This window comes from Sardina pilchardus, chromosome 24 (assembly GCF_963854185.1).
Source record: "Sardina pilchardus chromosome 24, fSarPil1.1, whole genome shotgun sequence".
Lineage (NCBI taxonomy): Eukaryota > Metazoa > Chordata > Actinopteri > Clupeiformes > Clupeidae > Sardina > Sardina pilchardus.
In genome coordinates this window covers 18,444,091-18,460,928 of record NC_085017.1, presented here as the reverse complement: position 1 = coordinate 18,460,928, position 16,838 = coordinate 18,444,091, and positions in this window count along the sequence as shown.

Below are 16,838 nucleotides of genomic sequence, written 5' to 3'. Positions count from 1 at the left end.
CTTCAAAGCATGATTTTATGGTGGTTCACAAACCTGTATTACACCACTGCACACCAATACTATTTTTGTGGTTAAAAACACAGACTGCGGTCAACCTGACTCACTGATACTGCATGTGTTGTTTTTGGCTGGGAGACATAGCCTACCAGATTGTGTTTCATGAAAGCATCGTTTCCTGTAACAACAACTTCATCTTTATCTCTGTACACTTCCAGAATGTTCTGAAATGTCCACAAATAATTAGCATCATTGAGTGGGAGCTGACGGGCCAGTACGCTTCGCTGGTCAAGGACAGGACAGGTAAAAATAGTATGCTGCCAGCAAACTAATACAGGCAGTTATGGTTATTACAAACAAATCAGATATTTTTTCCATACATTTTTGTATGTCTATAGACAAGGTTTTCATAGAACTGTAAATCTACCATTTTCTAATTTCCTATTTAATGGTTTTGATTTTAGCTATGATGTTACTATTTATTTGAATTTGCAAACTGAATTACACATTTTCTATTTTGTTACTCTGACAGCCTAATTTCTCAAATAGGTGGTGGCAAGTAAAATGACAGACGGTATAATAGTCGGCAGGCCAACACCAGGAAATGTGCTTAGAAAACACTTTTGATGGCATTTTTTGTTAAAAGTTGGCAACCATGCTAGAAGTTATTAGAGGGCTCTGAGGTTCCAGAATCCAGTGGTTGCCAAAATCATATTCATAATTTAAGGTCAAATTTGAAGGTCAAAAGGTCAAAAACAATGCATTTTATGGTTTGTCTTTTTGGGGGGCTCCATTTTCATAGCATTCTTTTAAAAAAGTTGGCAACCATGCTAGAAGTTATCAGTAGGGTCTGAGGTTCCAGAATCCAGTGGTTGCCAAAGTCATATTTTGAATTTAAGGTCAAATTTGAAGGTCAAAAGCTCAAAAACAATAAATAAATGTTATGGATTGGCTTTTTAGGGACCTCTTTTTTTCATGGCATTCTTTTTTAAATGTTGGCAACCATGCTAGAAGTTAACAATGGGGTCTGAGGTTCCAGAATCCAGTGGTTGCCAAAATCATATTTAGAATTTAAGGTCAAATTTGAAGGTCAGAAGCTCAAAAACAATGCATTTTATGGTCCGTTTTTTGGGGGGGCTCTATTTTCATAGCATTCTTTTTAAAAAGTTGGCAACCATGCTAGAAGTTATCAGTAGGGTCTGAGGTTCCAGAATCCAGTGGTTGCCAAAATCATATTTAGAATTTAAGGTCAAATTTGAAGGTCAAAAGCTCAAAAACAATAAACAAATGCTATTGTTCGTCTTTTTGGGGACCTGTTTTTAATGGCATTCTTTTTAAATGTTGCCAACCATGCTAGAACAGTGGGGTCTGAGGTTCCAGATGGTACTTGCCACAATGATGGGTAAATGTGAAAAGAATTTAGATTTTAACACTCACATCAGAAGCGACCAGGTCGCCGGGCTCACTGAAGAAGCGTCCACATGAGTCCGCTTCAACATGAATTTGTTTTATCCACTCATGACTTTATATTGGGATGTTTGATTTAGCTTATCATAGAGCGTCTCTGGCCTGTCGAAAATGTGTACATTCCAATTGGTTTTCGCCGAGCTACATCATAGTTCATTGGCATATTCAGACTTTTAACTTTTTCGATCTGGTCACCCAATTCGTTTCGCTTTATTATTTTGTTTGATGTGAGGCACATTGAGCTCCCCTGTATGAAATGCACTATATCAATAAAACTTGCCTTGCCACCGAATTTGCAGAGAAATAATGACTTTCGTCACTCTGGTCGCTTCTGATGTGAACACACGTTTAGGTGATTAGTTACAAAAAAACAAATCTTCAGTTTTGCGGATGACATGAAATAAAAGGACATCATTAGGAAATAAAAACCGAGAGTAGAGACTGTATTGCACACTTTCCATGAAGTTGCCATTCTCAGTGGATTTTCGACGACACGTGGAATTATGCATGGTCTACAGGCAAACTATGAGGAGGCTGACACACGCATCATCCTATATGCTGGAAGTAATTAATGCTGGGTACGAGAACATCATTGTGAAGTGCCGTGATACAGATCTCCTCCTTCTGTTTCTTCACTTCACTAGGGACCAAGTCTGCAAGGTGTGGATGATGAGTGGGACTTCCAAGGAATATGAGTGCTACCCAGTCCACCTTATCAATGAGTTTCTACCTCGGGTAGTTGTGGATAATGTACTCGGCTTCCATGCCCTAACTGGTTGCGATACTGTCTCCTCATTTGCTGGACATGGGAAGAAGTCATGTTGGACTGTGTATTTGCAACACCCAGAACTGTTACATGTTGTTGTTTGGAATGGGCCTCAAGGTGACATTGAGGAGTTTTTGTGCCATCTGTACAAAGCACCATGCACATCTTTGGGTATTGACAGGGCTAGACATGACTTGTTTCAGAAAGGCAAAAAGGCAATGGAAATGTTACCTCCAACAAGTGATGCATTGTCATTGCATCTTGCACGTGCAAATTACCAGAAAAAACAGCCTGACCAAAAGACTGGCTTGTCAGAAATTTGACGGCTGTCGTATGACGCGACCGATGCTTTCGGTGTATGTGGCCACTCTCCCGAGCAAGACGCGGAGAGGTTTTCATGGTTCTAAAATCGTATAGTGTGACATGGTAGATCGTAAACGACAATCGTGAGCGACAAAAAAATGGTATAGTCTGACCCTGCCATTAGTGAAATCCCTGAGGAGACAGGTGGTTGGAAGGTTGTAGACCAACACTTGGTTGTGTGGCTCAGGAACCTCCTGTTCCAAGTAGTTGCTTGGAGCTGATAACTTAGTTATAGAACCTAGTGCCGTACACATGCCTGCACTTGCCTTAAGAATGGACAGCCTTGCACACCTGCATGCGGTTGTGATGCTGATTGATGTCTCAACAATGTAAGGATGGAACATGATCAGGACGAGACAGCCTTTTTGTAATACAGCAACAAAAAGTGCACATTGCAAAACATTGCATATAAAAACATTCAGACAGTCTGAATTGACATTTGAATTGACATAGACATTTTGCCTTGAAATAAAAAGCATTCTTGTTATTTATTAGCAATATATTCTCTAGAGAACGTGTTGTGTTATTCATAGCATAAAGGAGTAATGGCCATATCAATTCTAAATATCCAAATTATTTATCAATAACAATAAATATTTATCAACATTTTTTTCAAACTTTTCAAAAAAGAATGCCATGAAAATAAAGCCCCCCAAAAAAAGACGAATCATGAAATCTATTGTTTTCGACCTTTTGACCTTCAAATTTGACCTTAAATTATAAAAAATAATGTTGGCAACCACTGGATTCTGGAACCTCAGACCCTACTAGTAACTTCTAGCATTGTTGCCAACTTTTAAAAAGGATGTCATGAAAATAGAGCTCCCCAAAAGACGAACCATTAAAATGTATTGTTTTCCACCTTTTGACCTTCAAATTTGACCTTAAATTATAAAAATGATTTTGGCAACCACTGGATTATGGAACCTCAGACCCTATTAATAACTTCTAGCATGGTTGCCAACTTTTTAAAAAGGATGTCATGAAAATAGAGCGCCCCCAAAAGACGAACCATGAAATCTATTGTTTTCGACCTTTTGACCTTCAAATTTGACCTTAAATTATAAAAATGATGTTGGCAACCACTGGATTCTGGAACCTCAGACCCTACTAATAACTTCTAGCATGGTTGCCAACTTTTAAAAAGGATGTCATGAAAATAGAGCCCCCCCAAAAGACAAACCATTAAAATCTATTGTTTTCAACCTTTTGACCTTCAAATTTGACCTTAAATTATACATTTGATTTTGGCAACCACTGGATTCTGGAACCTCAGACCCTACTGATAACTTCTAGCATGGTTGCCAACTTTTAACAAAAAATGCCATCAAAAGTTTTTTTTAGGGTCTTGGCCTGCCGACTATAAAATGAAAGACAGGGCTTCATCCAAAAGAAACTGTTACAATTGAGTGGCCGAAAAGATTACATAAATGTGTCATGCTGAAAGAAGGGGAAACTGTGCAAACACAGATGACTTTCAGAAATAATTCACTCCTGTGAACATGTCTTTCAGAGGTCATGGTGACCTTCTCAACACAGCACAGCACAAGCACAGCACAGCATGATCTGGTGCATTTCGGTGGTGAAAATAGCCTCCCTTTTGAGTCGGTCGGCTTTATGGCACTTCATGATGTTCTACCCTATCCTACTCAGTGTAAGGAACAAGCCCAATGGTTCTCTAATACAAGTTATACTGTATGTTATGAGAGCGCTGATACATCACTGTGGCTGTAAAATGCATGGTAAAGTACAGTACAACAGCCTTTACTGCATGAGATTACTGTAGGCCTAAAATGGTAAATATACAGCGCTCTTAATTGGCACCCCTGGTAAAGATGAGTGAAAAGAATAATAAAAAAACATAACACTTCCTATAAACCCAATTTCATAAAGCATTATAAATACATTCAAACATTCAAGGGTTATATAAAATACCCTTCTACCCATCTTTACTAAAGGCAGCAATAAGTGTAGAGGGTGCTGTAATAGCCCATGTATTCACAAGGAGGAAATCCAATTTCCTGGTCACAAGTGTGACATAATAATAAGTATTACTTTTTTTGAGAGCACATTTGGTGTTTTGGGCAAATTTGGTGTCTTGTTGTAGCTGCCTAACACAGTCTAACGGACAAGTAATACTTCAGCATCACAATGTGCATAGCCATGGGGTAGCCCTCAAGAGAACAATACACTCAGCGTCATTTCTGCCATCTCACTTTCTTATTTGTCATTGTTTGGTGTCAACCCTGTGCGCACTAACACGGCTCTCTGTCATCTCCTTATAATAAATGCTTTACAGGTTGATTCCTTCCGACGGAGTTGTTGTGGTTTTGTTGATATTAAGGGTGGTGACTGGCTCTGTGAGAGAGCCGTTCTGGTAGACACTAGCTTTCTTTGATTCCAGTTGGCAGCTTTCATTCGGCACGTTGCTCTTATCAATAGCCAGCTTATCATACGAAAGAGCTTGGAATCACAGGGGACCTTTTAATGAACACTGTGTTACATGGTGCACTAGTGGTTGATAGAAAACGATTGGCTGTTCTTTTGGGAAGTCAAACAAAAAGGACTAACATTGAACATTGGAGTTGGCTTGTTTCGTGTCACACTCTTTCCTAGCTTTAATATCCGCCAATGTTAGCAAATATACGGCCCAATTAAGACTAAAAAAGATTAAGACCAACTCAGTTTTTGAGTTCAGTTCTTTGTGATGATTGGTGAAAATGTGTTTTTGCTTTGAATTCTCATGGCTTAAAAATATAATTGCTTATTTAAAACACAACAATGAATCATGAGATAATGGTGCTGAATTGTAGCCATTGCGATGTGAAATATTAGGCTACCAAACACTACAGTAGGCTATATAACGGGCATGTTCTATTCTGACAATAGGGCAGCTCTTCCCAAGTCTACCAAATTCTGGGAAAGATAACTGCCCTATGATATGATATGACTCGAGTGCTGCATAAAATGATATCATCATCATAGACAAACTAGAGGGCAGCATGATCGGCTCTTTTATAAAGATGCGGCAAAACCCAGAGATCTGCCCAGATGTTAGTTATGCTACAGTATATTGAGATGAATGATTAGCACTGAAAGCTTAGACAATGATGCAGATATGCACTTGTAATACACTGGCATCTAGCTGTGTAACAAATCATCACAGCCCTGAGTACTTTTAAGTTTGGGTTTTCAGGAGTTTTACCAACTCCAAGAAGCTTTTCTGTTTTACAGTAAGGCGGCTTGCTCTTGCTTAAAGCTAAGCTTGTCTGAATTCTTCCTAGGTTTAAGGTGCCCCTTAAAATGGTCTATACTTGACACCAGAGAGGGTTAAAGCGGAGCTTTTGTTGACACTCCCTATGTGTAGCCTTCCACTGGAAAAGGGTACCATTATAGAATGCTGCTCCTACATGACAGTGTTCCAAAGAGTGCAAATGCAGTGGAATGCAGCCCTATATTGCACTGCATGTGAGAATACATAAAGTGCCAATGTAGGTATTCCTGTAATGGATAAAATGTAATGCAGTGAAGGAAAGAGTGTCCCCCACATCCTAATGGATGTCCGTCCAGTGGAAAACATGTGCACTTACAATGGTGTTTTTCTTAGGGAAGGAAAAAATAATGAAGTGCCCTCTTTTAGATGGCACTGCGGGGCATTGATTGCTCTAGCAATGGAAAGGGACAATTCCCAGTAAAATTAGATGTAGTGCCCTACAGTCAGGTTTGGATAACAGAACATGCCTACCAGATCCAGGCCCAGACCCAGGGGCCAAGGGGTTCAAGGGCCCCGAAGCCCAAGCCTCTGCATGAAGTCACAACTATGTTTCCCACCCCTGATATCTGAATAGGACCCCTCAGTGTGAAATGTTTTAATTGGACCCCTCGATCACATACCTTCACTGCTATACAGCACTATACAGATATCCCAGGCAGTATTTGTGTGAGACACATAAACACACAATAAATACACATAAATACACAAGCAGGCCAGCAGCCACACACACACACACGCACACACACACACACACCATTATCCCCACCACACACACTCACAGCGAAAACTCACAGACAGAGAAGCACTCATACACAAAAGCAAGCGCACACATAAACACACTCATTTACAAACATAAAAGTTGCAGTAGGGGATGGAGTAGACAATGGAAACAAAAGCGTGATTTCTATTTGCGGAGAGAATGTGTAGGACTGAGTGGCGGTTAGTCTGGTTTTCATCATACTAAGCTCAATCTTTTAAGATTGAACTTTAGTCTGTGGAAGATGCGCTTTGATTCTACTGCACAAGAGGCGTGATCAATGTGCATCGTTCAAATGACTCTGTACGCAATTGCCACGAGCGGGGCTAGTTGGTAAATTAAACTTTATACCAAAGCCGGTCGGTAGAATCGCAAACACGTCCTTCTGCTGTATGAACTGTTCCAGGGCAAGTTTTTGTTCTGTTTTTTAAAAAAACTTGCCTTTAACATCTTTCAAAACAGAAGCGACAGCATTAATTTGGTGTAACTTACACTGTAAGAATATCACAACATTAAAACAGCCATAGAGCAGCATGCAATGTGCATTCTAAATTCTAATTATTCTCTACTGAGAAACATAAAGTAAATATAAATATAAGATCATATTTGACATTATTTCAGTATAAAAGAACACCAAAATACTAGCCTGGCACGCCCTCCCAGTGACGCAACGCCTTCAGGCTTTTGCTGCTGGTCTGGTCAACTGCTCATTGAGAAGGATTTCTGAGTTCCCGAAATCTGCGGAACTGCCCCCTTTGGTCGAGAACCAATCAACTTTGAGCAGCTCCAACGGCTCTGGGTAGAGGCGTGTTCAAGGCAGAGGAAAGAGTGTTGTTATTGGTTTAAACTCGGCAATCCGCTTTCTGACATCTACCAGTAGCAAATCGAGGCACTTAAAGGAGGCGGGTCAACCAGCGCTGGCAAGAAACCGTGTTAGCACAGGCTGTTGGTCAGACTAAAGTCTCGCAGAGCCTTTGAAAGTCGATGGTAATCAGGCTACCAAAATACATGCACACAGATAATGCATGAATATAGCTTAAAATGCATAATATTGCCTATGCTTTGATATATCAATTACTCAATTATCAGTCGCACCGATTGAACACCAGAAATCACGGCATTGTCGTCCTCACAAAATTGCCATGTACCAGATAAGACACAGGATGCCCATGCCATTGCCCTACCAATATCAATATTAGATCTGTAAACAAGCGTATGTGCCCCACTGCTATGCCAAGTTGCCACCTTACTGCTGATTGGCCACCACAGCATCTCTCCCAGAGGATATAAGCCTGGCGTACCAAGGCACCAACAAGCTGTTGAGCCTCTGGGACTATCACTCAGGTAAGGGGCAAATACACACCATGGAAAGGATATACGAATAGACACACACACACACAATAACATAATCCTGTTATTCCAGTAATGATATTTATCATTGAATATTGTGTCTTAGACTGCACTGCAACTTTCTCACTACAGATTTTACTTTATTAGATTTGCTTTCAACAGCCATGATGATGGGGAAATTTTCTGTCCTGGCCATTTTGCTGGTTTGTGGTAAGGCTTACACTACATAAGACTACACAACATGTGTGAAACCATTTGCCCATTGGTCTATGGGTTTTACATCGTTCACATCTTTTAGATCTGGTCATGACTGACAAATATCTGTCTGGCGAACATCTCCACACTGTGTTGCAACTATCTAGAACAGTTCATATAGACCACAAGTGAATACCGTAATTTCCCGACTATGAGCCGCTTATACATTGACTTTGCTAAATTTCTTCAGCTATGAGGTTAATACAGGGCAGTTCATATGCTGTTGATATGGTTTTGTTTCTTTCAACTTGCATTAAACACTGTCCTGCGGCTTATACACAATGCGGCTTATATGCGGGAAATTACTGTAATCATATCAGCTCTTCATACAATAGGTAAGGTAAGGTAAGGTACTTTTATTTATATAGCGCATTTAACGTGCACTGAGTGCAACCCAAAGCGCTTTACAGAACACAGAGACAGTGCCGAAACGGAGTGGCGTAGTCAATAATAATAATATATACTTTTTTGATCCTGTGAGGGAAATTCTTTTCTCTGCATTTAACCCATTTTAACCGAATTAGTGAACACACACAGTGAGGTGAATCACACACTAACCCAGAGCAGTGAGCTGCCTGCCCAACCAGCGGCGCTCGGGGAGCAGTGAGGGGTTAGGTGCCTTGCTCAAGGGCACTTCAGCCGTGGTGGACTAGTCGGGGATCGAACCGGCAACCCTCCGGTTACAAGCCCGAAGTCCTAACCAGTACACCACGGCTGCCCAGTAGATAACCAGCTTTTTTCCCTTGTCTCTCAGGGGTCTGTGCTGCTCAGGCAGAGCAGAAGCACCTGACCTACCTCTCATGGCACCAGAGGAACATCTACAGCAATATGGGCATCTGTTGGATCATGGGAAACCCCCACTACCGCACCTTTGACAGCCACTATTACAACTTCATGGGCAACTGCACCTATATCATGGCTTCCAGTAAATGCAGTGACGGCGGTAACATGCCTTTCTTTGAGGTGGAGGTCCAAAATGAGAACCACCTACAGTCAGAGATCCCTGATGTAGAAATGGTTGTCATCAAAGTCTATGAATTCACCTTCACTATTTACCGCACAGAATACGGAATAGTGAGAGTAAGTGTTTTTTTTTTTTTTTGTGATCATGATTACTCTTCTTAATATAATGCCATGTAAACTCTTCACTAAACTCAGACAATTACAATGTATGTTTTTCTTTACATGAGTAAAAGTTTGTTTTTGGTTTTGGTTTAGAACAATTCTGAAATGACCATGCCATTTTTCTTGGTTTGTTTCAGTATGAAGATAACCTGTGGAATCTCCCTTTGTACCTTGGCGATGGTAGAGTGTCTCTGGCTCAAAGTGGCACGTCTCTTCTGCTGCTGACTGAGTTTGGCCTATCGGTGCAATACGACTGGCAGCAGTACCTGGTGATCATGTTGCCCGACAAGTTCAAGGGCAAGACCTGTGGCCTCTGTGGAAACTTCAACGGCAAAGATAGTGATGACAAGCTTCTGCCCAACGGCAGCCCTGCAGACAGCATCAAGGCGCTGGGCAAGAGTTGGAGAGTGCCAGGCGCGGCCGGCGATGCCAACTGTCAGGACGACTGTGACAGCCAGTGTGAGCATTGCGAGCACACCTCCGTCCTCGAGCACGTGACTGGGAAGGTCTTCTGCACTCTCATGACGCAGGTGATGACCGGGCCACTGAGCGGATGCAGTGCCATCATCCCAAAGAATGTCTACAGTGACTACTGCAACTATGACGTGTGCATGGGAAAGAGCATGAAGAAATTCATCTGCGACAACCTGCATGTGTACACTGATGCCTGCCAGAGGGCTGGAGTCAAGGTTCTCAACTGGAGAGGATTGGCTGGCTGCCGTAAGTAATACTATAAGCCGAGAGGTGAAAAATAAAAAAACATTATTTCAGTAAATGAAAGACATCTTACTGATGAATGACCTTCCATGTAATTGGTACATGCTGAAGAGAACTTAAGACAACATTAAATATGTGATCTTATTTAATGTTGTCTTAGCCATACTATCAATCTCCTGTTTTAGAACTTCTTCCAGTAATCTCTTGCAAAAATTTGTCTGCAAAACCAATTACAACACCACAACAATGTCCTGTCCTGAGGGACCTTTGAAGTAAAACTGTGCTGCTACACCCCCATGGGTTCTGAGTATAGAAAATCCTGGTAGCGTTTTATGGCAGCATATTAACTGACTAAATGTTGTTGTTCTCTTGGCCATCTCAGCTGATATCCAATGCCCTAAGAACAGCCACTATGAGCATTGTGGCAGTTCCTGCCCAGCCACATGTGACAACCCAAAGGCTCCATCAGACTGCGGTGACCGATGTGTGGAGGGCTGTGTGTGCGATGACGGCTTTGTCCTCAGGGGCAACGAATGTGTCCTCCAGTCCCACTGTGGATGCCTCTATGAAAAGACAGGAAGTTACGTGCAAGCTGGGAAGACCTTCTGGACAGAGAACTGCCAGAAACTGTGTACCTGTGATCCCAGTAATGGTGGACTGGTTTGCAAATCAGATGGGTGCTCAGATGGAGAAGAGTGCCAAGTGGTGAAGGGGATCAGAGGCTGCTACGCCACATCCCGCGGCATTTGCACCATCGCAGGAGACCCCCATTATAAAACATTCGACAACCTCTTCTACTCTTTCCAAGGCAATTGCACATACACTGCTGCCAAGGCCTTGCACATTGAGGGCACACGCCTCCATCCCTTCACAGTGGTGGTGGAGAATGAGAAGTGGATGAACACAGAGCTTACTGCTGCCAACGCTGTGGCTGTGGAGGTTTATGGGCAAACATTGGTACTGAGGAAAAACCAAATTGGAGTGGTTATGGTAAGGTGGAAAGTTACTTTGGTTGCTTTCGAATGCAACTTTGCCATTAACATTTAATTGCAAAGTAAACCTCAAGACATAATGTATAAAAAGACTTGCTACAAAATGGTGAAAATATAAGAATATGAATTTTTATTTTTTTGTTGCAAAAAGTTGTCTCTTCCTCATTATTGAATTTCCCTGCTTATTCATGGGCTCCTTTTCAGGTGGATGGTGTTCTTATGCATTTGCCAGTGAATCTAAATAATGGGCAAGTGGAAGTTTTTCAAGATGGCACATATGATGTCATCAAAACTGATTTTGGCCTGACAGTGACATACGACCTGGTATACCACGTCACTATAATTGTTCCTGGCTCATATCACGGTAAGACCGGTGGCCTGTGTGGCAACTTCAACGGTAACAAGCAAGACGAGTATATGCTGCCTGACGGCAAGGTGACAAAAAGCATCAAGGACTTTGGCGGAGCCTGGAAAGAATCTGTGCACGGTATGGTGTGTGATGATGGCTGCACCGGTGATCACTGCCCCAAGTGTGCTGAGGATAAGAAACACATTTATGAGGCTGACTGCAGCGTCATCAAAAACCCCAATGGCCCCTTCGGTGCCTGTCTCAGCGTCATTGATCCAGAATCATACTTCAGGGACTGCGTCTATGATGTCTGCATGGGCAATGGAGACCGCAACATGCTCTGCCACAGCATTGCTGCATATGTGACTGATTGCCAGCACTTTGGTGTTGACATTCATAACTGGAGATCCCCATCCCTATGTCGTAAGAATCTCTTTTAGATTATATGTATTTGATGAGTTCATAGTTACAATTTTTTTGTGACCATCTTTGGCATAAGAAACATAATCTTCACTCAACTCCTCTTTTCCAGCCATGTCCTGCCCTACCAACAGTCACTACCAAATCTGTGGCCAGACCTGCCAATCACCCTGTCCCGGCCTCACCGGTATCGTCAGATGCCCCAAATCCTGTACAGAGGGATGTGCCTGTAACTCTGGGTACTATTTCAATGGGGCCGGCTGTGTTAAATTGGATGAGTGCAATTGCTACTATGATGGACGTACATACAAGGTGAGATTCAAAATAGATCATTGTGAACTTTGTTGTGAGCTGATGTAGATCCAGTAATCTGTCTAATCAGAAGAAACAGAGAATGGCACTCAAGAAACTCTAAGGGCTCTAATTTGTTATGACGTGTGGGACGTGCTACGCTACACGCAATCACCAATGGGTCAGCGGACAGACAAGGAAGTTCTCAGTACATTAATTAATTTACAGTGTCCATGAAACTTCTTGAAATGAGAGAATACAAACAGGAAAAATTACTCAACTGATTTCTGTCACACTGATTCATACAAAGACATCAATTCGAAAATATTGGTATGACTGCCTGTTACCATTGCGTGGTTTTTGGTAGTGGTAGGGACAGTGCGCTGCGAGTTCAAATTGATGCCTTAAGTAATAGTAATATTCACATGCTCCAGTACTTCAACATCCTGATCACTGCAGCCAGTAAGAGATTGCTAAATGGTTCTCCCACCCTCAGGTTGGTGACTCTGGTATCAACTGGGACTGCTCTGAGCTCATTACCTGCCAGTCTTCTGCTGTTGTCAAGCGAGAAAGCATGCACTGCAAGAGCGGTGAAGTCTGCAAGGTGAAGAATGGTGTCCGTGGTTGCTTTACCTCCGGCTGCATCTATGATGGACACACATACCAGGTGAGATGATAATGTCAATGACAATGTAGCAAAGTGTTGATCATCTTGTTGTTGCATACTGTAGGTGCCAAGAAGGTGTTGATCACACACTGATGATCACCGCAACACAGGACCAAGCGAATACATTCTCAGGTGTTCTCTCTCTCTCCCTCAGAGTGGTGAGTCTGTGGTCAATCACGACTGTACTGAGCGCACTACCTGTGGGCTTTCTGGCATACAACATGAACCCATCCACTGCAAGAGTGACGAAATCTGCATGATAAAATACGGTACCCGTGGTTGCTTTTCTCCCCCCAGCTGCGTCTATGATGGACACACATACCAGGTGCGATGATAATGTGCTTGTTGCAAAGGTTCCGCAAAACTCTTGATCATCTTGTTGATCACCTCAAAACTGGACCAGGCAAACACATTCTCATCTGTTCTCTGTCTCTCTCCTTCAGATGGGTGAGACTGTGGTCAACGAGGACTGTACCGAGCGCTTCACCTGTCAGCCATTGGGCATGCACCACGAACACATCAACTGCAATAGCGACGAAGTTTGCAAGGTGAAGAACGGTGTCCGCGGTTGCTTTAGCCCCACCAGCTGCATTTACAACGGACGCACATACAGGGTGAGATGATAATGTGGTTTTAGCAGTGTTGATCATCATGTTGATCACCTCAAAAACTGGACCAGGCAAACACATTCTCATCTATTCTCTGTCTCTCTCCCTCAGGTGGGTGAGTCTGTGATCAACAGAGACTGTACCGAGCGCATTACCTGTCAGGCATCCGGTAGTATGCAGCATGAACCTATATCCTGCAGGAGTAACGAAGTCTGCAGGGTGAAGGATGGTGCCCGCGGTTGCTTTACCCCAACCATCTGCCACTATAATGGACGTGCATTTGAGGTGAGATGATCATGTGTGTTTAGCAAAGTGTTGATCATGTTGTTGCTGTAAAGGTGTTGCACAACTGTTTATCACCTCAACACTGGACAAGGTGAACACATTCTCATTCTCAGCGGTTCTCTGTGTCCCTCCTTCAGAATGGTGAGATTATAGTCAACGAGGACTGTAGCGAGCGCATTACCTGTCAGGTCTCTGGCATTGTGAAGCACGAACAGTTCAACTGCAAGAGTAATGAAATCTGCTTGATAAAATACGGTGTCCGCGGTTGCTTTACTATCTCCGGCTGCGTCTATGAAGGACACACATACAAGGTGAGATGATAATGTGCTTTTAGCAAAGTGTTGATTATCTTGTTGCTGCAAAGGTGTTGCAAAACTGTTGATCATCTTGTTGATCTCCTCAACACTGGACAGGGCGAACACATTCTCAGCTGTTCTCTGTCTCTCTCCCTCAGGTGGATGAGTCTGTGATCAACAGAGACTGTACCGAGCGCATTACCTGTCAGCTATCTGGTAGTATGCAGCATGAACCTATATACTGCAGGAGTGACGAAGTCTGCAGGGTGAAGGATGGTGCCCGCGGTTGCTTTACCCCAACCATCTGCCACTATAATGGACACACATACAAGGTGAGATGATAATGTGCTTTTAGCAAAGTGTTGATCATGTTGTTGCTGTGAAGGTGTTGCAAAACTGTTGATCATCATGTTTATCCCCTCAACACTGGACAGGGCGAACACATTCTCAGCTGTTCTCTGTCTCCCTTAGGTGGGTGAGTCTGTGGTCAACGAGGACTGTACCGAGCGCAATACCTGTCAGCCATCTGGTAGTATGCAGCATGAACCTATATCCTGCAGGAGTGGTGAAGTCTGCAGGGTGAAGGGTGGTGCCCGCGGTTGCTTTACCCCAACCAAATGCAACTATAATGGACGTACATTTGAGGTGAGCTGATAATGTGTTTTTAGCAACGTGTTGATCATGTTGTTGCTGTAAAGGTTTGCAAAACTGTTGATCATCATGTTAATTCCCTCAACACTGGACAAGGTGAATTCATTCTCAGCGGTTCTCCAACTCTCTCCTTCAGAATGGTGAGACTGTGGTCAACGAAGACTGTACAGAGCGCATTACCTGTCAGCCATCTGGTAATATGCACCATGAACGCATCCAATGCAAGAGTGACGAAATCTGCATGATAAAATACGGTGTCCGTGCTTGCTTTTCACCCCCCAAGTGTGTCTATGGGACACACACATATAAGGTGAGATGATAATGTGGTATTAGCAAAGTGTTGATCATCTTGTTGCTGCAAAGGTGCTGCAAAAGTGTTGATCATCTTGTTGATCACCTCAAAAACTGGATCAGGCAAACACAATTCTCAACTCTTTTCTGTCTCTCTCCCTCAGAATGGTGAGTCTGTGATCAACGAGGACTGCACCGAACGCATTACCTGTCAGCCATCTGGCAGTATGCAGCATGAACGCATCTCCTGCAAGAGTGACCAAGTCTGCAGGGTGAAGAACGGTGTCCGCGGTTGCTTTACTCCCACTCACTGCACTTATAATGGACGCACATTTGAGGTGAGATAATAATGTGCTTTTAGCAAAGTGTTGATCATGTTGTTGCTGAAACGATGCTGCAAAACTGTTGATCATCATGTTTATCACCTCAACACTGGACAAGGTGAACACATTTTCAGCTGTTCTTTGTCTCTCTCCTTCAGAATGGTGAGACTATAGTCAACGAGGACTGTTCCGAGCACATTATCTGTCAGGCCTCTGGTATTGTGCAGCACAAACCTTTCAACTGCAAGAGTAATGAAATCTGCATGATAAAATCTGGTGTCCGCGGTTGCTTTACTCTCCCCGAGTGCGTCTATGAAGGACACACATACAAGGTGAGATGATAATGTGCTTTTAGCAAAGTGGTGATCATCTTGTTGCTGTAGAGGTGTCGAAAAACTATTGATCATCATGTTGATCACTTCAACACTGGACAATGTGATCACATTCTCAGCTGCTCTCTGTCTCCCTCAGAGTGCTGAGTCTGTGGTCAACGAAGACTGTACCGAGCGCCTTACCTGTCAGGCCTCTGGCAGTATGCTCCACCGACCCATCCACTGCAAGAGCGACGAAATCTGCATTATTAAATACGGTGTCCGTGGTTGCTTTTTCCCCCCTAGCTGCGTCTATGATGGACACACATACAGGGTGAGATGATAATGTGCTTGTTGCAAAGTGTTGATCATCTTGTGGCCATAAAGGTCCCGCAAAAGAGTTGATCATATTGTTGATCACCTCAGAACTGGTTCAGGTGAACACATTCTCAGCTGTTCTCTGTCACTCTTCCACAGATGGGTGAGTCAGTGGTCAACGGGGACTGTACCGAGCGCATTACCTGTCCACACTCTGGCATTGTGCAGCATGAACGTATCAGCTGCAAAAGCGATGAAGTCTGCAAGGTGAAGGATGGTGTCCGCGGTTGCTTTACGCCAACCAACTGTTACTATGATGGAAGCAGATATAGGGTGAGATGATAATGTGCTTTTAGGAGACTGTTGATCATATTGTTGCTGCAAAAGTGTTGCAAAGGTGTTAATCACTATGTTGATCACCTCAACACTGCACAAGGCAAACACATTCTCAGCTGTTCTCTGTCTCTCTCCCTCAGGTGGGTGAATCTGTGATCAACGAAGACTGTACAGAGCGCATTACCTGTCAGGCCTCTGGCAGTATGCACCACGAACGCATCTACTGCAAGAGTGACCAAGTCTGCAGGTTGAATAACGGTGTCCGTGGTTGCTTTACTCCCACTCACTGCATTTATAATGGACGCACATATGAGGTGAGATGATAATGTGTTTTTTAAGAAAGTGTTGATCATCTTGTTGCTGTAAAGGTGTTGCAAACCTGTTGATCATGTTTATCATCTCAACACTGGACAAGGTGATTCTCAGCTCTTTTCTGCCTCTCTCCCTCAGAATGGTGAGACGGTGGTCAACGAGGACTGTACCGAGCAAAATATCTGTCAGCCATCTGGCAGTATGCGGCATGAACCCATCTCCTGCAAGAGTGACCAAGTCTGCAGGGTGAAGAACGGTGTCCGCGGTTGCTTTACTCCCACTCACTGCATTTATAATGGACACACATTTGAGGTGAG